This window comes from Poeciliopsis prolifica, unplaced genomic scaffold, assembly GCF_027474105.1.
Source record: "Poeciliopsis prolifica strain line A6 unplaced genomic scaffold, Auburn_PproV2 SCAFFOLD108, whole genome shotgun sequence".
NCBI lineage: Eukaryota > Metazoa > Chordata > Actinopteri > Cyprinodontiformes > Poeciliidae > Poeciliopsis > Poeciliopsis prolifica.
Window position 1 is genome coordinate 495,001 of NW_026562483.1, and position 25,964 is coordinate 520,964.

General features: G+C 41.3%; 1 pseudogene; it reads left to right on the plus strand.

Annotated features, from left to right (window-relative positions):
- Positions 1-25,964, plus strand: part of LOC129354339 (slit homolog 3 protein-like) — a 184,987-nt pseudogene that overhangs the window by 111,408 nt on the left and 47,615 nt on the right.

Below are 25,964 nucleotides of genomic sequence, written 5' to 3' on the forward strand. Positions count from 1 at the left end.
TAGCAAAGTCCACTTCCTGTTTACTGCAGCTGAGCGTAACATCTGATCTACTTCCTGTTTCGTCCTGATGACTTTGTGTCACCTGGTTGGTTTGCTCCAAACCACCAGATGGAAAAACGACTAATTGTGTGTGTGTGTGCGTGCGTGTGTGTGTGTGTGAAAGCCGCTCAGGGAGGAAGAAGCCACGGCTCCTTCAGAAACATCAACACTAAGATTGTCATTTTTGGAGACGCTTGATGACATCATGGCGCTTGATGACATCATGGCGCTTATGAACCTGGGAACACATCCAATGTTTTGTTTTGTCGCGTTTTAAAAGTCGATTAAACAGAAATGGATCGGTTCTGATTCTGAACCTAAAAACTGATTCTGGTTCTGATTCAGTGAAACTGCAGCTTCCTGGGAAAAGACAGAAAGTTTGACGTTCAGGAAGTGACCCGGACAGTTTTGCTGCAGGTTTCCGTGGGGACGGGGTGGTTGGGTTCATGCTGGGGCCGGGGGCTCAATACGCCGAGCTAAGCAAATTACAGTAAAAGCGAGAGATGAATGGTGAGTGGAGGAGGAAGACTGGAGCGTGATTTAGCGAGGCTTTCCTCTTAATGAAATTGTTTGGTGGCAGAGCCGGTAAAAGGCCTTAATGGATTGGCCGGCCTGATGTAATCTGATTACTCTGGTTTCACTACTAGAGAGAGAGAAGAAGAAATGCAATTAATATTAACAGAGCAGACAGCAGGGTGAGCTCTCCCTCTCTCTACTGTCTTCCTCTCTCGCCCCTCTCTCTCTGTCTGCTGGTGGCCTGTGTGTGGTGGTGGGCGAGCGAGGGAAGGGGAGAGAGAGAGAGGGAGGTGATAGGCTGGCGGCGGCGCACCGGGCTCCTCTCTCCTGCTCTCCTCTGGGCCGCTCACTTCAGGCTGCGCCTCCCGCCTGCGTGGAACTCTATTCCCTGAGTATGTGTCTGCAGGCGCCTGGGGGTCCTACCTGCTGCATGTGGGTTTTCACCTCCACATGTTCATTCATGCATCTGGCGTTAGTCCCTCCCCCGACCGAGGCAGAGCGGACCCTGCAGACTCATCTGACTTTCTCTCTCTCTCTCTCTCTCTCTCACTGTGTGTTTGTGTGTGTGTGTGTGTGTGTGTGTGTGTGTGTGTGTGTGTGTGTGTGTGTGTGTGTTTGTGTGTGTGTGTGTGTGCACGCTGCAGGCAACTGGACAGCAACCACATTGGCTGCATCGAAGATGGAGCTTTCCGAGCACTGCGCGATCTGGAGATCCTGTAAGTAGAGAAACTGTCCTCCTCTCCTCCTCTTCCTCCTCTTCCTCCTCTTCCTCTCATCAGTTCTTCTTCTCATCCCTCGCTCTCCATTCAGACGGAGCCGTAGCGCCGCTCTCTTCCTTTCACTTGTTGCTTTTCTGCCTTCATAGCTGCAAGTTAGAAATGCTTCAGGTTAAACCTGAGAGAGAGTGTGTGCGTCCGTGCGTGTGTGTGTGTGTGTGTGTGTGTGTGCGTGCGTGCGTGCGTGTGTGGTGTGTGTTAGCAGCTGCTTTCTGGGATGAAGCATCTCGGTCGTCCTTCACTTTCAGCTGTGCTGAACATGCGACCGGCAGATCCTCCACCTGCTGCAGCTGATTCCCCTCAGTGCTCATGGGTTCAGCTGTGTGTGTGTGAGGGCGATGTGTGTGTGTGAGGGCGATGTGTGTGTGTGAGGGTGATGTGTGTGTGTGAGGGCGATGTGTGTGTGTGAGGGCGATGTGTGTGTGTGAGGGTGATGTGTGTGTGTGTGTTCTCTGGAGCTCGTTTGTCACTCTGCTCAGCCTGGCTGCCGTTCAAGTAGAGATGTCGTCTTCTCTGCAGCAACTCGTCCTGCAGGCGAACTTTAAAACGTTTTTCCTTCGTCGTGATTTGATCAGAACAGGAAGCAAACAGCTGGAAAGATGCTCGAACATCTGCATGGCTGCAGGTTTCTGCTGCCTCACATTTGGTCTGCAGGATCTGCAGGTTCTGCGAGAAATGCTCCCGTCCAACGAGAAGTTAACCCGGTTCAGATTTCACTGGGCTAAAAGAGGCATTGAACTACATTGTGGCACGAAGCATTTATGGTCTGTAAATGGTGGGAATTCTGAGTTTTGACACATTTAAATATTTGAAAACTTTGAAGCAGTAAAACTGTTTCTGCTCTCAGCTGCCTCTCAACTGATTTCCTTTAATCCTGAAACAGTTTAAGGTGTAAACATTTCTATCACTTTACCAAAATGATGTTTAACTAAATGAGATACTGAAATCTTAGGTCAAAATATTACTATTTGTTTTGCAAAACAAATAGTAAATTTTGGAAGGTTTTTCGCAGCATTGTCAAAGATTTGCACAAATATGCAACTTTTTGAAAAATGTTTTGCTAAATCAGCAAATTTAAGCCGTAATTATCACAAAAAGAGATTTCCAGTGTCCATCTGATCTGTTTTTTTAAAGACTTTCACACATAACAGAGAAAATGTGCTGCAGATTATTTAATAAATGTTTTTAATTCAACAGAAAATGAAGAAAAAAAAATGATCCGGTTTCTGCATCAAACGTTTCTGATTTTAATTAAACTGAAAGCGGTCACAGTGCGTTCTCTGCGTTGATGTGTTTATGGATAAAATGTTGCAGTTTTTCAGGACGTCTGGATAATTAATTGCTGCATCTAAAGGCTCAGGATTCAAATCAGCTTTATTTGAATTTGTAGCTGAGCTGTTGAGCAGAAAATGAATCTTCCAGTTTTATTATTCAGGGCTAAATTAAACCAAACTATTCGGTGGATTCTGTCCAGAGAGAAACATGCAGCTGCAGACGAAGCATCAGGTAGTTTTCCTTCAACCTGACAGGATCATTTCAGCTCCAGTCGCTTGATTCTGGAGGAAATCAGACTTTCAGAGCCTTAAAGAATCACAGATTATCACTTTTTATTAGCTGAAGCAGATATAAACCAAAACCAACCTGGACATCACCAGCAGGGACTTTAAGCTGAGTTCCTGTGATGCCGTTTCTGTGGCGGTTAGTGGATCCTACATTTGCAACAGCAACGGGTGCACAAAGCGAGAGGAAAGAGGAATTTTTTCATTTGTTTAGTCGTTTTAAACACATTTTACTGCATTATTTTCCCTTTGCTGTGACGCACTGCTGCCACTGTGATTTCTGAAAGTTCACTATAGACAAAAACTGGATTAATTTGGTAGTTTTAATCCAAAACTACTTCATGACTTATGTCTCATGAGTCATAAAGTATTTAACAAACTGCCTCCTACATGGGTAATTATGCAAAATAAGGTTAATTGTTGAATATAAAATATAGTTTGTTTTCACTTTTAACTTTAAAGAAGTTACAGAAACCAATCTGTTTACAGGTTTATATGTAGGAAGAAAACATAGTTTACATATCACAACCCGCTTTAATCTCAGCTGTATTTTATAGAAATATGACAAGAAATAGAGCGAGCGCTTCAGAACGCTCTGGTTTTGTTTTATGATTTAATGTGTAGTATTGGGGCCTGCAGGTGAACATCACTTTGTTTTTCTTTTGCAAAAGACCAGAGACGGAACCTTTGTACTGTGTTTCTGGTACAACTGTAAATCTGACTTGGATCCACTAACAGCAGCTGACAGGAAACTTCAGTTCATTTCTGCTTCTGAACGATCTGACTGGGCTCTAGAAAAGATTGTTGTGCTAAAAGCAGTTAGCCTATCGCAGTGCAGATTTCTACAGAAGCTCCATGAACAAAAGATGAACTTTGCTGCAATCTGATGAAGAACCTCAAGAATAAAAACTATGGGTATCTCTGATGTTGCGCTCATATTTCTATTTACTCAGTGATTTAGTAGCAAAATGGACTTTTGAATTGAAAATGTTGTTTAGTTTGGCAGTTAAGTAGTGATTAATTAATTGCAGACCTTTTCCTACCTGTAGTTTGCTTTATTAGTATTTGATTTGATGACCGGTTATGGGTTTTTAAAGTAACTTTTGTAATTTTATGTATTTTGTGCAGCATTTTGCTCCCTCTGGTGATGTAAAGTGCTTTCTAAATAAAGCTGGATTTGATTGTTTTCAGGACAGAAAGTGCTTCGTTCACTTTATTTGCAGTTTAGCCTCAGTTTATTGATAAACTAATTATTAAATATTATATCTACATTTGTTTAAATCACACTTGAAGAAAAATCAGTTACTGATCACAGAGGTTATTTGTCCTGGAAAGACGATACAGTAAGCAAACATATCAAGCAGGGTATGAAGCGTAACTTCCTTCTTAGAGGTTTTGACAGACAGTTTTGTACATTTCCATCTGAAGCGTTTTATTTCCGTTTAGCAGAGTTGGCTTTTTGATTCCCCGCCCGCGCTCTGTGCTGCGCGCACAATGGAAGTGATAGGGGGCAGATAGCGGGGAATCAGCGGCGCGAGATACACCATATTAGCAATTCATAAGTCTCTGACAGCTGAGTGCTGGGCAGGATTTACAATTCACTGTAAATACGCAGCCTTTCCCATTCACAACAGACAGCGTGACAGCACACAGTAGATCCACACAACCTGACGTTTTAATAAAGCCCGATGTGTGTGTGCGCGCGTGTGTGTGGGAGTGTGCAGGCCATGAATGACAGTAAGCAATTCTGCCGCTGGAATGATCTTCATTTCAACATCTATACACACACACAGATGTTGGTGTGTTCACCCCAGCAGAAGCAGCACCATCTGTTGGGTTCTTGGGGCTGATTTCGTGACCGAGGTGCAAAGTAGAGATGATAGAGATAACGGTGACTGGAGCTCATGTGACTGCACCATCAGGTGTACATGTGAGTGTGAGTGCGCTCTGGTTTTTGTGTGGTTGTGGGGCCCAGTTTCAGCAGCCTACCGCCAGGTTGAGGACGTCTTTGTTTTTCCAGACACCCTTAGTTGCTTGTTTTCACAAATGTTTAGCTTGGATCAGAATTAAGTTTGTTAGTCAGTTAATTAATAGTCTAATCAGAAGTTTTTTTCATAACTTAAGTCCATAAAACATAAGGAGAAAAAAATATTGAATTCAGCAAACATTAAAATGTCTGGTTGAATTTCATAAGATTTTTAGATTATTTTATCTATTAGTGCATCAAACTCTTTGATGTTAATTAATGTGTTTATTTACCCAAATTTATTGGAGTTCTTTACATTAATGAGTAGAAAAAATATCAGATTTTTCATTATTTGGCTCAATGATGTTAATCAGAAGATGAAACGCATTATGTAATAATCCATCTCTAATTATTAAAGTCATTGGAGGCCAAATTAACACAAACATTTTATTATGATTTTATTGCAATATTATGATCAAAAGTTAATCACTGTTTCCTTCAAAACATGCCATTTCTCAACAGATTTGTAGGTTCATACATTTTTCTAATTGTTTCAAGAAAATGTTTTCAAAGTTGGCAAATGTGCTAAAGCACTAAGCAAATATCAGCTCTGCTATTATCATGTTAGTTAATTATCAGAAATTTGCCCATGGCTGGTTTCTAAAAGGTCTTCAAAACCTTTTCTTTGTGCATTTAAAGGTTCAGTTTAAACACTCCTTGGTGGTAAAACTGTTTCTGCTCATGTCTGCAGCATCACAGATGATGCATTCATCCAAACAATACATCATTTTTAGGAATGATTAACTAACCCAGGCTTCAATAGTAACTATGCTAATACTGACAATATCACCATTCTGTTTATTAAACCAATAACTATTCATTTTGGAATACGACTTACTTCAAGCTGCAGGAAAATAAAAGTGATCTGTCTTATCAGGTGTATAGAGCTACAGTGCATAGAATGTGCATCATAGATGAGCTCTCTGTTTGGGCAACTCGTTACTACTCTGTAATCCTTCACCATCTAAAATTATCAGAATCTCCATCCCTTCGTCAAATTATTCAGCTGTGAGGACAAAAAATCCCAGAGAAATCTGTGCCAGGAATGTTTCTGCTGCTGGTTATAAAAGGATGTTTCTTCTTTGCTGTGGGCGTGCGTGTGTGTGTGCTAGTGCTACACAATAAATTAGTGAGAGCTGCTTTGATGCAATATTTAGTTGCCTTATATTTCAAGTGTTGTACGAGTTCAATGACCACCTGATGCAGATTTTAGAATCTGAGGTGTCAAAGCTCACAAGGACTGAAGGAAACTTCCTGAAGATGTGGGAGAGAGGGAAACATAATGGTCAACAGGTGCAAACAAGCAGCAAATGGCGAAATGCGATGTAAACAGGTGAATGATGCAAACTCCAAAACACACAAAACACGAAAAAATAAAGGCAACAGGAAAATGCTGCAAAACACAAGAAATAGGAGCAAAGTGGAAAATGTTGCAATTAGTAAAAAGAGCAGCAAGTATGAAATTCTGCAAACTTGCTCCACAAAACAGAAGTCCTCCAGACCACAAGAGGCAGTAAGGTAATAAGGTAATTTTACTTATGTGTCACATTTTCAGCAACAAGGCAATTCAAAGTGCTTGTGGTCAACCAACACATCAGATGTTCAGTAAAGTGGTCTGGAGGACTTCCATTTTGTGGAGCGAGTTTAAAGATTTTCATATTAGCTTTTGCTATTTTGCAGCATTTTCCTTTTTGCTTTTGTTTTCTGTGGTTTCAGCGTTTTGCGTTTTTAGCATTTTTGTTTGCATTTGTTTTATTAATTGCAGGTTTTGGCTTTTTATTTTTGTGAGTTGAACATTTTTTGTTGGCAGCATTTTTATGTGGGATTGTCCATTTGTTTGCACCAAATTTTGCTGTTTGCTGGTTGTTTGCACCTGTTACTTGTACGATATTCAGGAATGACATGACAGCATTGTGTTACTAAAACACTGCAGTCTAGTTTTTTCCTTAATTTGTTGCATCTCAGTTTGTGTTCGTGTGCAGATGATGAAATGAGAGACATTGATCACTGCATGTGTGCAGAACTGAATTTAGATTCAGTCTGCAGTCAGCTGGGTAGTGTGTGTGTATGTGTGTGTGTGCATGCGTGTGTGAGTGCGTGCAACATGCTAATTGAAAGCCATGCAGCTCAGTGTGCGTGCCGCTAATGAATCTCCACTTTAATTAATCTTGTCATTTTTAATTAGCCAGTGTTTCTGGGTGGCCCGGCTTTATCTGAGCTTACTGCGTTTCACCGGAGCTGCTCTGATGATTGGAGGCTGAATATTGGGGTGTCTGGCTCATTATGAAAATGCTAAATGGATTTCAGTTTGTTAGTTTCATTAATCTGCTTGTAATTGTTCTCTGGGAATAAATGAGTGATAAGTGATTGGATTTTGTTGTTTGGAATTAGACAGCATGTTAAAACTGTCAAACAATTAAAAGGATTGGATTTTTTTACATTTTCACAAATGAAAAATTTTGAAAAGGGACATTTTCTGCATCTATTAGATGCAACCTGATGCTTTTATGTCCTCTCCAAAGTGGAGGTTTGGTTTGGTGAAAGCAGGGCCCTGCAGGCTGTGATTTATTTAGACCCAAAGGAGTGAGGATTTCTCCTTGTGCTTATCGCCATAGAGAACGGAAAGAAGAGCTATTTGAGATAGGGCTGTTTCCAAAATGGAGAACGGTTAAAGAGAAGAGAAAGGGAGGCATGTGATATTGGTGTTGTAAATTCTGCCGGCTCCTGGACATTATTTATTAATCTGCTGTTGGATCTGAGCAGAGGGACTCCAGCAGACGCAGCTTAAAGGGAGAAACTGTTAGATAAGGAAGCAGGAAATAACAAAGAAGTCAGTAACAATAAACCAGAAATGGATCAAAGAGAGAAAACGGGAATCAGAGTGTGGAGATGTAACAAGCTGGTTGATCAGGTGGGAAAAAAAACATTTGGAGAATTAAACGGATCCAATGTTTGAAGGAAATGTTGGAGAAACCTGGAGAAAGCGGCGGAGAGCGGATCAGAGCGAGTGGAGCGCCGAGGCATTAATTATTGAGAGAACAAATGTCTGAGTGACTGACTCAATTTGGAGCCTTTGTTGTTTCCAGACCACCAAGGCTGTTAGACTGACTCAGAGCCGCATGAGGGAAACCGGCTGGATGTAACGTCCAGAACTAGAAACACAATGCGGTTCTGTTGGGTTTAAACATTTCAGTTCATCAGTTTATACTGATTGTAGGTGAAAAAGTACAAAAATTTTAAAAAACATCAGATACATTTAAAAAAAAACAGAAACTCTATTTAATAAAAAAAAAGGTTACACTTCAAAAACACATTTAATCAAGTATTTTTTGTTTTGTTTATCATGTAAATATCTTAGTTTACTTAAAATAAGACAAAACTAGGTTACACATATCTTTTCATCAAGAAATAGGATCTTGTTTTAAGTCAATAATTAAAGGGGCAGTAATATATTTTCCAGGAATATAGTTCCATTTTATAGCACAATAAAGTGACTAAGTTACCTTCAGTTGTTACATGTATCTACTATGACTATCTGGAAATTGGGCCTCTGTCTCTTTAAAAACTCCTGTTCTTGCTGAAGCTCCGCCTCCAGGAAGTCGTTCCAACATGTCCTCTATTAACCCTTAACTGTTTTTACCAGCGTTTCTCTGAGCAGCAGCTCCTGTAACGAGCTCAGCAGGTGTTTGCTAATTGCTGCTGGCGAGTCTGAAGGAGCTGAGGAGGCGGAGGAGCTTCGGCTCAAAGGTGGGGCTCAGTCTGGAGCCTTAATGCTCTGCTTACACTGGAGTAGCTATCATTATTTTATTTAATTATATACATTGATATTCATTTAATTAGCAAATAAATAAAACACAAGAACGAAAGAGCAGCAGAGCATGCGCATTGCTCTTTGATTGTTTTTGTCAAAGTGGCAGCTGTAATGTCGGCCATGATGGCTGACATTACAGCATGGTGCTGCCTGGCTTCATGCAGTGGGAGAGACGGTGAGAACAGTCATGGTGAGGCCTGGTGCTTGGTCATTTCTTGCTTGTTGCTCTTTGGTCAGTGTTCACAGCTGAGCGTTGTTGGTATGATAGTGGTGGTTTCTGACATGAATGATATGGGCAAATGCCCTGGGTGTTATCTCTTTAAATAAACAGAACAAGAGTTTGTTTAATATTGGTTACATTTATTTCAGCTCTAAGTATTTAACACACATTTATTGTGTCATTTAGCGTGTGGCGCTAGTCCTTGTCTTGACTCAGTTGGTGTCGGTTTAGGTGGTCTTGACTATAACACTGTTGTGAACAACATTTCATTATTAACATGGAAGAAGTTCCTGTGTCTGAGTGGATGTTGAACCTCTTGTTTCTCCCATCCGTGAGAATCCTTCGTCATTCTTTAGTTCTTGATCCTGAACTGACTGCATGCTGAAATGCTGCATCTGATTGGTCATTAAAGACTCGTTAGGATGGATTGGCTTGGCATGCTAATGCTAACAGTCCTGCAGGGTGTTAGCATGCTCTGCAGCAGCAGCTTTAAACAATAAGACCCCAGTGGTCCCTTTCATCTGACTGCCAGCTGCAGACGGTTATGATTAGTGCTGATAATATTCATTAAAACACGTTTTAAAGTCAAACTGCAACATTTGTAGAGTTAGGATTTCAACCGGGCAATGCTCCTTCTCCTGCAAGTCTTCTGAGACTTCATCAGACAAAGTTTTTATTTAGACTCCACAAGGTGACTGATTATCATCTCAGCTCATTCGGCTACAATAATTCTTCAGTAAACTCACATCTCCCTCTGCTGAGGATCTTTGGTTCATAATAATAATCAAACATAAAAAAAAATACCCAGTGCAAAACCGAGTATGAAGATGACAAAGCTTCTTAAATCTCTCCCACATTATAATATTTACACATCAAATTTTACTCATGCCACAATTTCTACTCTTTCCAAATTATATGCAAGTAAATAATTTATCATGAAACAGTTTGCACCAGACTTACTATCTAGATTCTGTAAGATATCCATGTATGACCATTATAGTTAGTATGTGTGTAAGTGTTTATATGTATTTATTATGTGCTTCACATTGTTTTAACATATTTTTAAAGGGAATTTAATTTTGAATGTGTGGCAGCTTTTATTTTGCCGTGTTGGTTCAAAACGATCAATTAAAGTAGAGGAAACTTTTTTCAGTGAGACCAGAAAGACATGAAAATGTTTTTCAGTGCTGTGTCTGTAGCGCCACCAGTAGGCCATAATCTGGACAGCTGGTGTCCAGAATGTGTGGGATCTGCAGAACTGGTAGCTCCTCCTTCCTGTAACAGCCCAACCACACAAACTCAGGACTCAATAGGGACTTCCTGTGGTAGGTTGTACTTCTGGAGCTGCAGCAGGAAGTCCAGTCTCTAATAATTAGCCGTGTGTTGTCTGCTAACTCCTCCAGAACCTGAGGTGCTGCCGACCCACCAGGTTCTGCTCAGGAAGCCGTTAGCTAACCGGTTCCGTCCTCTAGAACGGGCCAGTCAGTGACGAGCCTGAGAGGCGCCCGGGTCAGAGCAGGTCGGCTAATCTGAAGCACTTAGCACGAAGCTAACAGATGATTGAGGATTCTGCGATGAGTGTGTGTGTGCGTGTCCCTGAATGAGTTAATCTGTTTAATGTGTGTGTGTGTTCGCCGGGCCGCAGCAGAATAAATGATGGCTCCCCGTGCGATGATGAATGGTAATTTAGATTTAACATAACTGGACTAACGAGCGCACTAATGACTCTGAAGCTAGCCTGGACAGCTCTCACTCGACAGCCTCACGGCTTGCATCCCAATGAGCTGCAGACGAGGCACACAGACACACACACACACACACACACACACACACACACACACACACATGAGCTGCAGACGAGGCACACACACACGCACACACGCACACACACACACACCCACACACACACACACACATGAGCTGCAGACGAGGCACACACACACACGCACACACGCACACACACACACACCCACACACACACACACACACACACACACATGAGCTGCAGACGAGGCACACACACACCCACACACACACACACGCACACACACACACACACCCACACACACACACACACACACACGCACACACACACACACACCCACACACGCACACACACACACACACACACGCACACACACACACACACACACACACACCCACACACGCACACACACACATGAGCTGCAGACGAGGCACACACACACACACACACACACACACACACACACACACACACACACACACACACACATGAGCTGCAGACGAGGCACACAGACACACACACACACACACACACACGCAGACACGCACACAGACACACACACACACACGCAGACACACACACACACAGAGGGTGGAATAACATGTAGAACTGCTTTAATAAATGCAGTCATACACAGTTATTAATGCGGTAATGGCAGGGAGAGTGAGCATGTGCAGACGTATCGCTGCTACGCTGCGATGATGTCAGGCTAATATGAAGCTGATTAATTAAATTACACATCGGCTGGCTTTAGAGCAGCTGAATTAGACACAGTTTTTGTTCACCGATCTCTCCGCTCCCTGCTGACACAAAGATTAATGAAAATAAGTGAGAAGAAGGAGATCACTTTCAGATATAAATAACATTAATCACCTTAATTTATCCGTGAAAGATCTCTATCAGAGCCGGAGGAGAAGCAGAATGTAAATGCAGAGATGTGGATTCACGTTAACTTACATTTTTCATGCAGCTCTGCAGTTAGAGCTCCGTTTTTTTTCTGCTCTTAAATTTGGGATGTGACTTTATTACGCATCTTTAAATGAAGTTGACTGGATTCCTGAACGGCGCCGTTCACACAGAATCAAATCAGACGTTTCCCATCAGGTTAGTCCCAGAAACGGCTGATAAAGCGCCGCTTAGTGCTGATCCCAAGCTGAGGGAGCAAAGATAAACTTCTAACAAAAGATTTGGTCATTTTTAATTCAGACCTTTAATATAAAATTTAAGGAAACAAATAATTGTTTTCCTTTTACTCGCCAAGTTTGTTTTTCTTTCATTTTAATATAAATAGAAACTAAAATCTCCAACGACGTTTTACTCAAAAACAAACTCAGTGACACCAAGTAATGAAAACATGTTCAATCCAGCTATGGGTTTTCAAAGCCAGTTCTCATTTTATTGCTGGGAATAAATTACAAATAACATCTGACCAACATGTTAGGAGAATATAACCTGAGAGATCCATTTTATTAAAATATTTATGTTAATTGTTTGCTACTCAGCAAATAAAATAAACTTTAAAAAATCATAGTAAAATTATTTTTGCATTATTTTAACAAAAACAAAAAATAAATAAATTTTGGCCCTGAGTTTGTTCAACTTGGTGATTTTAGGAGAAAGTTTGGAGTGAAGTTGGTTTGGACCATAATAATGATCAACATGTTTACATGTCTAATGTTTATTAATCATCAAAATGTTTGTTTGTTTCTCTACTGATGACTGTTTGGCATCTTTTATGACTTTATTTTTGTGTTTTTATGATGTAACATACTTTGAGCTGCCCTGTCGCTGAAATTTGCTGCAGAGATGAAAGTGATTGATTGATTGATTGATTGATTGATTGATTGATTGATCGATCGATCGATCGATCGATCGATTGATTGGTAAAGCAATCAGTTTTAATCATCAGGATTTCCAGGACTGAACTGGGAGATGAAACTGGCTTCGGTTGTTTTAACCGTTTATCTGGTTTCTGATCATTTATAATCGCTGCTTTCAGCAGATTTATAGTGACAGAAACATTTCCTGCAAACTGGGAACGGGAAGTTCTGGATTGTTGAACAAGTTGTTGCAGCCAGAAAGCAGAGCGCTGCGTGTGACACCCTGACATCCTGCACAGCTCTGCAGGTTCAAACTGGCTCTGAGACGACCTGAAAGCTGCTGCTTACGATAGAAAAACACAGAACATGAAACGTTGCAGCCGTTTTAGGTGCAGATCAGGCGTCCTTTTATCTCTGAAGCCAAACTTCAATACATAAAAGAAGAAAGTTATTTCATATTTATATTGCAGCATGCAGTTCTCTGGTGAACAGAGATGAGCTTTACATCCACACAGATTTCATTTCTCTAATCAAATTTTCTCTAAAATCACATAAAATCTTCTAGTTGCTTTTTAAAAATGAAGATTTGAGATATTAGGATCCCAGAGAGAAAACATCAGATCTATGGAGCTGAGGGGTCAGAGGGCAACTAGAGGCAGCGCTGGCAGGATGTACTCTGGTGTTTGGTGATGCTGCAGTCCTCTATAGCATCAACCTTTTGACACTTGGAACTACTTCACAGTACAGAGAAGGGCTACTTGTTTGATGCAGACATTAATGACCTCATTAATGTCTCATTAATATATATTTATATATATATATATATATATATATATATATATATATATATATATATATATATATATATGATTATATTCTGTCTAATCATATATTAATGTTAGGGACTGCTCACAATACTTATCAGTAATAATTTATCATGGCAGATAAGTATAATTAACTTTATCTGATCAGAGTTTCAAATTTGATTCCCTTTTGGAGCTTTTCTGTGATTCTAAAGTGACAGACAGTATGGATCGTTGCAGCAGCGCCTCCTGCTGTTCGGCTGTACGCACTGCGAGTACCTTGAGATTTTCCTTTAAGTAAAAACAGAAAAGAATAGTTACTGTAAATTTATCATCTAACCATTTTTACTATAAAGAAAATTGTGGAGAAAAGAAACATCTTGCATGTAGCGCACATCAGTGTGAGCCTGTGGGGGTTAAAGGGCATGCAAAAGCCTAAATCTTATTGGTCAGTTTGCTTTTCCTGTGAGCTAAAAATTAATGGGAGGACTTTGAACCTCCCCTTGCTGTAAGATCCCACCTGAGCTTTTCACCGTGCAAGGTTCTGGCGGGTTGCCGGTTTGTTAGCTTGTGGTTTTGCAAACTTAAAAGCTGACGGGTCACCCGTAGGCCAACACCAGCAGATATACAAAAATGTCCGACAGCTCTGAAGGTACTCACAAAACTGTCACTGCACCTGATCTGCAAGAGTACAACCATCTCTGAAACGTACATCATGTGTGCATCGCACAAACCAAACCACTAAAGCAGCGCACCTTTTTTTTAGACAAACGATATCAAATAATAAAGACGTGGAAGCGAAGCCGACCCGTGTGATGCACGGAAAGAGGAGGCTGTTGATTCAGAGGAGAAGGTGAAGCAACAATGTTAGCTTAATTTTTATTCTTTTGGGGAATACCAAGACTAGATTAAATTGTTTAACCAATTTAATTTAGTCTTCCTGTGAGCTAACAGGTGACCCGCCAGAACCGCACATGGTGAAGCTCAACCGACATCCAAACCGCTCATGGAACTACGGGAGGTACAAACTCTGCTTATTCATATTTAGCTTACAGAAAAAGCGCCATGCTGCCAAATAAATAAAAGCAAAGTGAGCAATAAGATTTAAGCTTTGGCCTGCCCTTTGACCCTCACAGACTCAGATGTGTCCTACATACAAGATGTTTTGGAACAAAAGATAATTATAATTTTCTTGTCGCCACAATTTTGTTAATTGTAAAGAGGGTTCAGTAATAAAAATTTCAGAAATTATTCTTTTCTTTTTGTACTGGAAGGAAAATCTTAAGGTTGGCAGAGTGGGTGCAGCTGCAGGCACTGCTGCCCTCCAATAAAATTCTGCAGGCACATAGGTCTGAACTTTAACCATAGAAAAGAGTTTTATGCATAAAGCAATTTATTTAAAACATATTTTTAATGTAAAAACATGTAATTGAATAATTTTTTGGGCTGTGCTCCCTAATGACAATGGCTATTTTCAGCGGGCAACTGACAATGTCCCCGTGGGCGACCAGGTGCCCGCAGCACCGCGTTGGTGAACCCTGGTCTACAGTGTGCCCCATCATTCCCGATGCAGCATCATCGTTCTGACCCAGATGTTAAGGCCAAACATTTGGGGAATGTGTCCCCAGGTCCGTGTCCACTATTAATCCTGTAAAAGCAAAAATAAAAACAGTTTGAACGCTTCAGTGAAACAGAAAGATGAGTTTGGTTCAGGTTTCAGTCTGAATTATTCTTTTGGCTCCTGGTCCAGTTGACCCAATTAATCCTGGTTTGCTCTGTTGTTTGTTTTTCTGCTTCCAACAGTTAATCCCAGATTATCATAAGATAATTCAACATGTCTCCATCCGAATCAGATCTGTAGCTTTGATTATCATCTTAAAAATAGATTTAAATGATCTTTTAAAGAAAAGATTGTGTGTGTGTGTGTGTGTGTGTGTGTGTGTGTGTCTGTGTGTGTGTGTGTGTGTGTGTGTGTGTGTGTTTGTCTTGCTATCATGAGGACGTTTTCTTGATAACCAACATTATGAGGACATTTTGTCCACACAATATAAAAACAGAATTTGTGGACTATGTTTAGGGAAAAGGTCAATGTTAGGCTTCTGACCCTTGGGAGCCGCGTCTCCTAGCGATGTCAGAAATTGTGTTGAAATTGATTGCGATGGTTTCCCCTCCTTTTTTTGCCATTAAAGCTTTGACTTCTGCTTGTTCAAGTCGAGCTGACTTGTTTGTGGGAGTAGATACCAAGCTGGGGCAAATACAGATTTCCGGCTTGATATTACCTTGTTAATACTATGTGATAAGTAATAAGCTGGCATTAGCAAGCATCTACGCAACTTTTTGCAACTTCCAACTGGTACTAGCTGGCTTCGAAACCGAAGTTTACTGATTTGATCAAATTACTGACATTTTCTTTGTTCATGCAACATGACTTGAAGCAGTAAGTCTGCATCACACCGACACAGACTGAAAAGTTACCAGTTTCTTTGACTCCATGATGGTGGATTTTTTTTATCCTTTTTTTTAACCCATTCAGATTAGAAAACTCTTCAAAGGAGTTCTGGTCAAGAGGCAGCAACAAGTTTTCGCCATGATTACTAATAATTAGATGCACACCTCTTCCATAATTCAATATTTTACTACATTGTACTAATCTTGCTTACCTATAAAGTATATGAACATTAATCTTTGTACCTTGTAAAAAGCATTTGCTGCAAATTCTCAAATACACCGAGGGCTGCCAGTTTTTACGATTAATGGTCGCTATCCATCGCCGTCAAAAGGTTTACGATAAAATCACAAGTTGGGTTTGCTTCCTTTTTGTCCATTTTTACTGAGGAATCAGGTAAACAGCATGATTAGACAAAATCTGACTTGGTTTGCAGGAGGTTTGATGTCCATCATGGTGGATCAGGCCGCTGTCTGAAGAGCCTGACGACTTCTGCAAAAGGTCAACAAAAATGAGTGGGAGTCAGAGCAAGACCAGTGAGCCAGGACCGCTTGGCTTCCCTTTGAGCCAGCGGGCCGAACAGAAGCATCCGACCCTGCGCCTCGAGGAAAGACAGCGACACAGGACAGAAATAGAGAGGCAGGAAAATCAGGGATTTTATGCTGTTCTGTCAGCAGAACAGGTTATTGATGCTTTAAACCTAATTAATCGTTTTGTTTTTAGCTAAATTCTATTTTAACTGTATCTGTAGTTTTTTTTTGCATTTCAAACTCAGACGTTAACTTTTGTAAATTATTTATTTTGTTTCATTATCAAATTTAATCAACTTTTAACTCTAAATGTAGATTTTAGTTTAATTTAGAAAACTATTTTTTCTGCTGAATTATTGAATAAGTACACACACGAGTTCCATAACAAACATATTTATTGCTTTCGATCTGTTACCCTCTCAACTTGATCACCACAGTAATCTTTCAAGTGTCCAATCAGATCGTTTAGAAGCAGAAATTAACTTCAGTTTGGCCGGGAGAAGCCGCCTCGTCCTGTTAGCGGATGTTGCTTGCACGTCAGATTAACGGCTGAACCAGAAACGTAACCTAAAGGTTTCCAGTTTTTGGACTTTTCACACATTAAAATCTACATAATGAATTAATCCAAATGGTTTTTTAATCCAGCCCTTTTTTTATCTGGATATTTTAAACTTTGACCTGACAGTTTCCTGCCATCATCATCATCATCATCATCAGGGAGGCCCCTGATTGGTTGATGGAAAGTTGAGGGTTTGGCTGAATGTGGTGCAGAAAGGAAAAAGGCTGACCCTGAAATGCCTCTTGGCAGTTTCCTGCCTTTATTGTCTCTTAAGGAAGAACAGAAGATATTGGATTCATTTTAGAGTTTGTTGGTTTTTTGGAGGAAGATAAAAGAAACACAAACAACTCCAGAGGGGAGGTGATTTAACCGGGATGGAGGAAACAGAAGGACGGAGAATAAATGTTTCTTTCTGCTTTCCAAAACTCTCCAGATGATTTATCACAGTAGAATATTTTGGTTTTCATCAGGAAGAGCTCAGGTCGAGGTGCTCACTCTCCAGGCGCTGCTCTCTGGGTTCTCCACCCCGGCGCTCCAACTCTCATTGGAACATGAATAATTAATAAAGTTACTTTAATAGGAGAAATGAAGGAAGGTTATCCAAGCAGCATCAACTCTTTGCTTTATTTTAAGACATTTCAACATAAAGTTAGCAGATCCAACTTCATCTCAGGTGTTTTTATTTTCCTGTTTTCTGTTGGTTTTAACATTTTAAAGTCAAGAAACAACAAAACAAGATAAAACTGGTAAAGAAATAATGTTTCAATTCGTCAAGCACATTTTTCCTTCACTGCTTTACAGAAGCTGAAGCTTTCCTGTATATTTTGTATAATAACCATCTGTAGCTCCAGCTCTAGAGCTATAGATCTAGTTTACTTAACCCCTCTTGTTTGTCATAACCTGGATCTGTAACTGTCTTCATGCTGAAAGTTTATTTTCCCCAAAAACTTGTTTTTTGCTCTGATTGTAAACAGTTGAGTTTTCCCAGGCCAGTTTCCAACGGCAACACTCTGCAAATGTCAATTTTCACAGAGATGAGTGGAGCAAATTGCCTGACTTTGGTTGTTCAAACACTTGAGCATATATTAAACCAGATCCTTCACACACGCTGCCACACACACACACAGCCACACACACACACTTCTTGGCATCAATCAAAGCGGAGTGCAGCTTTGAGACAGAGCCGCCGTGAAGGAGGCATTAAACCTCGTGGGAAAGTTTATATTTGAGACGATTTAACTGCTGAAACCTTTTAGATTTCCACCTGAAGAACGCCACCACCGTCCGTCCGTCCGCCACCACCGTCCGTCCGTCCGCCACTGCCGTCCGTCCATCCGTCCGTCCGCCACCGCCGTCCGTCCGTCCCACTGCCGTCTGTCCGCCACCGACGTCCGTCCGCACCGCCGTCCGTCCATCCGCCCGTCTGTCCATCCGTCCGTCCGCCATCGCCGTCTGTCCGCCACCGCCGTCCGTCCGCCACCGCCGTCCGTCCATCCGTCAGTCCGTCCATCCGCCACCGCCGTCCGTCCGTCCGCCACCGCCGTCCGTCCGTCCGCCCGTCCGTCCGTCCGTCCGCCACCGCCGTCCGCGCAGCTTTTCATGTCAACCAAGAGTAAAGGTCGAGGGGTCAAAGGTGACACCAGACTACAAGCTGAAATCTTAGACTCCGCCAACGCCTCTGTGGCGTTTCTCCAGAACGGCGCCCCCTAGTGGCAGCATGTTGGAACTGCTGCCTGTGATTGACCCATTTGGATTCTTTTTTTCTCTGGTTCTGGATGCTGAGCAGCAAGAAGGATTTTTTATTCCCACTTTTTTACTTTACCTTAGTTGTTATGATGCGTAACCATGGCAACTACAACCCCCATCCCTATCGAATGATGAACTGATGTTCATCATTCGATAGGGATGGATGATGAACTGATGTTCATCATTCGATAGGGATGATGTGGCGCGTTCTCCCTGTGAATGTGTGGGTTCCTCCAGGGTCGGATAAAACCCACCGAGGACCAGATAGGAACATTCCCTCTTGGTTAAGGCTCAAAAACAAAACTCCAATGTTTGTCTGTTCACATATTCACTGCTAGCAATCAACACTTTATAGCAAACAGCTAGCTAAAACAGACACAAATTAACAAGTAATATTTGAATTAAAAAGGTCTAGAAATTGTTCAGTTTCTCAACTTGTTAGTCAAAGAATAATTTTTAGTTTATAAAAATGAGAGGGGCCACACAAAGCTCCTTTAGTGGGCCACAAATGTCCCCAGCACCACACTTTGGACTCCCCTGCTGTTAGTGTTTAGATTCTGGTGCTGATGGTGGAGCATAAATTACCCAGAATGCTTCAGAGTTAATCCTCCCATCACCCTGTGATGTCTGTGTCCTCGGGCTGGTTTAGCCTCAGATCGGAGGAAGACGCAGGATTTGGACTCGCAACCTGTTCCGGTGATTCCACCAGATTGACGAGCGAGGCGTTGATCTCTGGGTGGAGGCTGCACAAAGACACACCTGATCGCATCGCTCTGTGTCTCAGTGAAGGCGTCTCCTCCTTCACTAACCGCAGAGCCTGTTTTGCTGCAACAGGGTTTTCTCCGCATCCCATGCAGCTTCAGAAACCAGCACACATGTTCATGCTGAGTCAAGACTGCAGAGAAAACGAGCAGCTCTCCGTGGAAACATGCACACACACGCACACACACACACACACACACACACACACACACACGCACACACACACACGCGCGTCAGGGATCACACACTGCTCCATCGCTGCAGAGGTCACTGCAGTTTTCAGACAAATTAAAAGGAAAAAGCGACAAATAAGCCATTTAGTTCTGGATTATTGATAAACCAGAGACTTTAATCCAACTGGTTTAATCCCACTGGTTTAATCCAACTGGTTTAATCCCACTGGTTTAATCCAACTGGTTTAATCCCACTGGTTTAATCCCACTGGTTGAATTTGACTGGTTTAATCCAACTGGTTTAATCCCACTGGTTTAATCCAACTGGTTGAATTTGACTGGTTTAATCCAACTGGTTTAATTTGACTGGTTTAATCCCACTGGTTGAATTTGACTGGTTTAATCCAACTGGTTTAATTTGACTGGTTTAATCCAACTGGTTTAATCCCACTAGTTTAATCCCACTGGTTGAATTTGACTGGTTTAATCCAACTGGTTTAATCCCACTGGTTGAATTTGACTGGTTTAATCCAACTGGTTGAATTTGACTGGTTTAATCCAACTGGTTTAATTTGACTGGTTTAATCCCACTGGTTGAATTTTACTGGTTTAATCCAACTGGTTTAATCCGACTGGTTTAATCCAAGTGGTTTAATACAACTGGTTCTACAGGAAGCACTGAAGTATTCACGCCCTCTGACCTCCTTTCACTTTATGAAAATAATGAGGAAGGAAAATAATTTTATTCATAAAGATGTTTATAAGTAAAATCCAGTGCAGCACCCTGTGTCCAGCAGACGGTCTTAATGAGCAGGTTGGCCATCCAATCAGACGCCTTTCATTCATCAATCAGGGCAACACGTTCTGCTAAAGCAACGCAAATGACTTCATGTAACCAGATAAATCATCTCGTTTAAATTAACCACAACGTTTCTTCTTTTCTCATTGTGAGGAGTAACTTTCTCAAATTATGAGAAAATTACTCCTCATAAGTTTCTTATGATGACTATCTTTCTTGTTTTCCTGAGTTTTTGCATCGTTATAGAGAGAAAGATTTCATAACAACACACATTTTATGTCGTCAAAACAAAGTTTCTTGTCATAACAAGATACGTTTTATTTGTCGTTAATATAATAAGAAACTCTGGTGGTTAAAAGTTTCCCTTGTGAAGTTTTCTCATGAACAAATGAAATCTAAACTTCCTGTAAGACGCTGAAATGCACCTGTTTCTCTCACAGCCTGAAACAAACTAGAAAAGTTTCAAATGAGTGTGGAAGCGAGTAAAATAAGAAACGTCCGGAACCTGGAGGTCCGCTCTGGATGGGCGCATGGTTTTCCATGTTTACCCTGGCCGGAGCCGCCTGCCGGGGGGCCGCACCGCCACAATAACTGACAGCAAAATTACAGAGGGAAATTATTGTTATTCCACAATTAAATTATATATGGTGTGGAATCAGCTCTGACCAGAGCGGCTGCTCATGTGTGAAACTGGATCTGCTCAAAGGCCGGCCTGCGGGACGACAGAAAGAGACGAAGCAAAAACAGGCAGATCGTGACTGGCTGGAAACACGGCGGCTCAGCTAACCCTGGGTCCGACCCGGTCCGTTCCCCTGGGAGAACCGGTTCCCAGCTCTCAATGAACTGGTTCTTACCTGTAACTGAACTGGTTGCAGCTGACATGTAAAGGGAACCAGTTTAGTTTTCTGTCCAGTGATCCTTGAAAGTTTATCAGAAGCAGAAAGGCGACCCGAGCTGCCGCTGCAGCTGCAGCAGGTTGTTGTTGTTTACTTGCTTGAAGAGATTCAAAAGAGTCTGGAAGCAAGTAAATTAACGAGTCTGGGGCTCATTTTTTATTTAGTTTTATGTTTCCAGTGTTTAATAAACCTGGTGGAACAAAACAAATGAAAATATTCAGAAATAAACTTGATATTAAACCCTGTGGTCAGCAAAGAAAGGCCTTTTTCTTTGTTGATTATTTTTGCTCTCGTTTTTTAGCTAAATTGAAACATTTCTTTTTTTTATGAGTAAAACTAAAATATTGGGGAAAATTAGACATTTCTCAATGAACAATTTTCATTTTCCGTTTTTGAACTGCAAAATATTAAACTAGATTTTATTAACAGATTCATTTAAATTGTTCTAATTTATGTTAGTGTACTTTCTATATTTATTCATGTTTGCTTTATAAAAGACATGTTAGCATGTTAGTGTGCCAGCAGCTTGTTCCAGTCTGTCAGTATCATCCCAGGGGGAATTATCTTCTCCACGTCTTTGCATGAAAACTACAGGAAATCAATAAGGGTAGTGTTTCTCCAGCACACACTGTGCTGGGTGTGGGTGTGTGTGCGTGCATGCGGTAATGACAGACGGCAGTGTTGTTCATTCCTGTCCGGGTCGATATGACGACTGAGACGCTGCAGATCGCGCCCGGCAGAAAAACGATTAAATTAATTCATGTTCATGTTTTTGGACCCAAACACTGAAACATGACGGAAAGTCAGGAACTTTTTAAACAGAAATTCTGCAGCAGAACTGTGACACTGGATCCTTCAGTTCTCTACGTCCTGCGAACTTTGGAGAAACAGGAAAATGTATTTCAGATTTTCAGATGTTTTTGTCTGACAGCCAGAAAGTTGTGGGTTTAACTCCTCACCAGCTCTGGCTCCCGGTTACTCCAGTTTCATCCCACAATCTGAAAACCCTGGAAAGTTGGGAAATCTAACTTCGCCTGTGACAAGCCTTGCTGTCCTTAGGAATGCTTTATTGGGCCAGGTTTTCAAAATGTTTTTTCTGCTTCTTTTGGGTTGAATCTCGCCTGAGTACAATATTTTGCAGATGACATGCAGATTTCTATGAGTTTCTGGTACAAAATATTACAAGCCGCATTGAAGAGGTGAAGTTGTGGCTGAAATCTTTCTGAGATAAACATGTTCACTCCTCCAAACATTTAAATCTAAATATTATTGCAGTATTTTCCATTTTGCCTCATACAGCAGCGGTTTCAGTTTCCAGTCTGTCTTCCATTGTTCATGCTGGTTTAATCTAACATGGCAGCTCTGAAAATGAAAATAATTCTTGTTTATTGCATGCAACATCTTTACTGATTTTATGTCTAATGTTTTTGCCTCTCTTTAGCAGTTTACTCTACGACAATTGGTCAACTCCTTGTTTTTATTTTTCTTTATAAATTGAATTATAAAGTTCCACCGAACTGATTGGTGGATCAGAATCTGAACCTGATGGAGTTAAACAAACTTAAGAGTTTGAATAAATAAAACTTGTTCAATAAAATAAACCAAACAGTTTTAAAGATATCAAAAATAAAAATCAAGTGATTATTCACTGTCCTGTCTTCTCTGTCCTGCAGCACCCTCAACAACAACAACATCACCCTTATCCCGTTGTCCAGCTTCAACCACATGCCCAAGCTTCGGACGCTGTGAGTATTACACACACACACACACACACACACACACACACACACACACACACACACACACATACATACATACATACACACACTTTTTTTTTCTAAATGAGATTTATTTGACTGTCCTGACAGCTCAAAAACTCTTCAGATTGTAAAACCTGGTTTGATCTACTGTATTTTATTTTGGGGTGTCACTGAATACATGTGCACACCACACTTTTCAAATTTTTATTTCAGAATTTTACTTAATTTTTTCTAAACCACATATCAGTTTTGCCTGGATGTCTGTTTGAGGAACAAACAACTGTGTGTGTGTGTGTGTGTGGTGTGTGTGTGTTGTGTGTGTGTGTGTGTGTGTGTGTGTGGTGTGTGTGTGTGTGTGTGTGTGTGTGTGTGCGCGCGTGTTTGTTTGTAGTACCTTACGAGGACCATTTTCCTGACACACACAGTTGCTACACTGTGGGGACCTGCTGCTCCTTGTGGGACCGAAGCCTGGTCCCCAGAGGACCAGGCTTGGGGACGCTGTTTTGGGGCTAGGGGTCAGATTTAGGACTAAGGTGTGAATTGAGTTTTGGTTACGGTTAGGATGAAGGTAAGGAGTGTGTGTGACTGTGTGTGTGTGTGTCACCTACGACAGCCCGTATCCGGACTCGTTAAAGCGTCCTGCGGTCAGAAGCAGATCCGTTCTTCGTCATTTTAATCCTCCTTGTCAGTAATTAGGGCTCGGTAGGGGGGCGGGCCGGGACATGGCTTTCTCCAGGCGGTGCCGTGACTATAACCTGGATTTATAATGGGGCGCGGTATTAAATCTGCCGCCTGCTGCTAGCTTCAATGCGAGCTTCTTGCTCCTTAACAGGATTTGTCCTCTGCTTTATTATAGGCCAAGAGAGGCTGGCTCACAAAACGCTGACAACACATTCTGCTTTTCCTCTTCCTCCTTCTGCTGCTCTTCGTCTCTGTGCTGCACCTGATGCTTTCTGCAGCAACGTGTTAATTATATAAATACCTGTAGCCTTGTGTATTTTACATTACTTACAGTTTGGAACATTTCTGTAACTTGTTTTCTCACGTCTGGAGCGATATTTATCATCATGATTAGAGTTTATGAATTCTCAGTGTGAGCTTTTGGAGTAAAATAAATCTTTTTAAAATCTCAGCTGTTTTCTGGTTCAGATAAACTTTCACACAGCAGCTCAGTGTTCAATTATAAAACAGAGACATTTTTTATATTTTCCTAAATTTTAAGTCATGTTTGTGCATAAATCAAAGTAAAATTTGTTTTAAAAAGCAGAGAAAACTAGTATTCTTCCACATTATTTCCTGTTTTCATTCCCAGCTTTTCCATTTCTCCAGATTGAGATTACTAGTCCAGTCCAGATTAACGGTCTCTCTCGCCTTCCTCGTCTTCTTCGCAGCCGTCTGCACTCCAACAGCCTCCACTGTGACTGCCACCTGGCCTGGCTCTCTGATTGGCTGAGGGCGCGGCGGGGCTTGGCCCCCTTCACGCAGTGCATGTCTCCGGCTCACATGAGGGGCCTCAACGTCCCCGACGTCCAGAAAGGACTTCATCTGTAACGGTGAGTCGGCAGAAACATTTAATTCTTTAGTTTTCGTTCAAACAAACCGTGTGTTATGAGGCTTCCAGATGAAAGCCTCATAACACACGGTTATGAGGAATTTTGGAGGCATGTAGGGGAAACCAATCAAACATATTCAGAAAAAGTTACAGAAATTAAGGCCACAGCAACGTTAAATCAGAAAGCCTCCACCATTTTTTATTTCACCACCTCTCCGTCAGCACTGAAAATCCTGGTGTGCCCGAGTCAGTTCGTTACTGTTGATTAGTTTGAGCTCTGCTGCCACCTGGAGAGGGGAGGACTGCTTATCATTGAAACATGAATATAACACATGAACGTTGAAAAATATTGATTTAAAATCTCGTCATTCCTCCTCATCTGTTTTTCTTCATGTCATGAAAGACTCTCCACAGCTCCTCAGTATTTATCGCCTCTTCCTTTTATTCTGTTTCCATGTGAGCTGCTTCCTTTTTCTCCGTTCTCTTCTTGCTCATATCCACTTATATTTTCTGTGCATATTTTGGCAAAATAATAAGCAGCATTAAGATTCAGTTTCTTCCTTCTTCAAATCAAAGATTGCGTGTTTTCCCAAAAGGTTTTTATGCCTCAAAAACAACACAGCAGCCACTGCCAAGATTAAAGTTCATTCTAAGGAGACGGACCCAGTAGTAAAGAAATATCCTGAAATATTAGAAATTATGGATAAAACTTCAGTTGCAGCAGGAAGTAGAAACGCCGCTCCAGGCTGCAAAAAAGTCTTTTTGTTTCTGGCTTTGAGTGCCAAATAACTGTTCTGAAAATATGAGGAACAAAAGCAGAAACTGGCTATTCGTTGCTTTTTGCAGGTCCGGCGCAGACAGAGCCGAGGGCGTGTGCACCTCAAGTCGCAGTCTGCCCCCCCAGCTGCAGCTGCAACAACAACATCGTGGACTGCCGGCGGAAAGGCCTGACGGAGATCCCAGCCAACCTCCCAGAGGGCATTGTGGAAATGTAAGCTAGCCTGGGTTCACTTCACTTTCCCTGCAGCTGATTGGGTTTTCGCTCTGGTTTATTGGGTTAGTGTTAGCTTCTGCTAATTTATCTATGTGTTCAGTAGTTTAGCGTTAGTGTAGCTAAGATTTTTGTTTAATGAAATAGGGGTGAGTAAAGGTAACATTTTGGTTAGCTATTGGTGCTAGGGTGACGTGGTTAGTTTGAGCATATCAAAGTTGGTTTAATTTTTACTGCAACAGAAACACTTTTTTCACATCATGAGTCACATGATCAAATACAGGATGTTGCTACTGGTGTAAACCACGTCAAAGACAATAACAGGAAGTAGTTGGTGGTGATTAGGCATTGTGTAAATTTTAATGATTTTTGTGTAACCAAACTTTTCACGTGAGAAATTTTGTTGTTTGATATT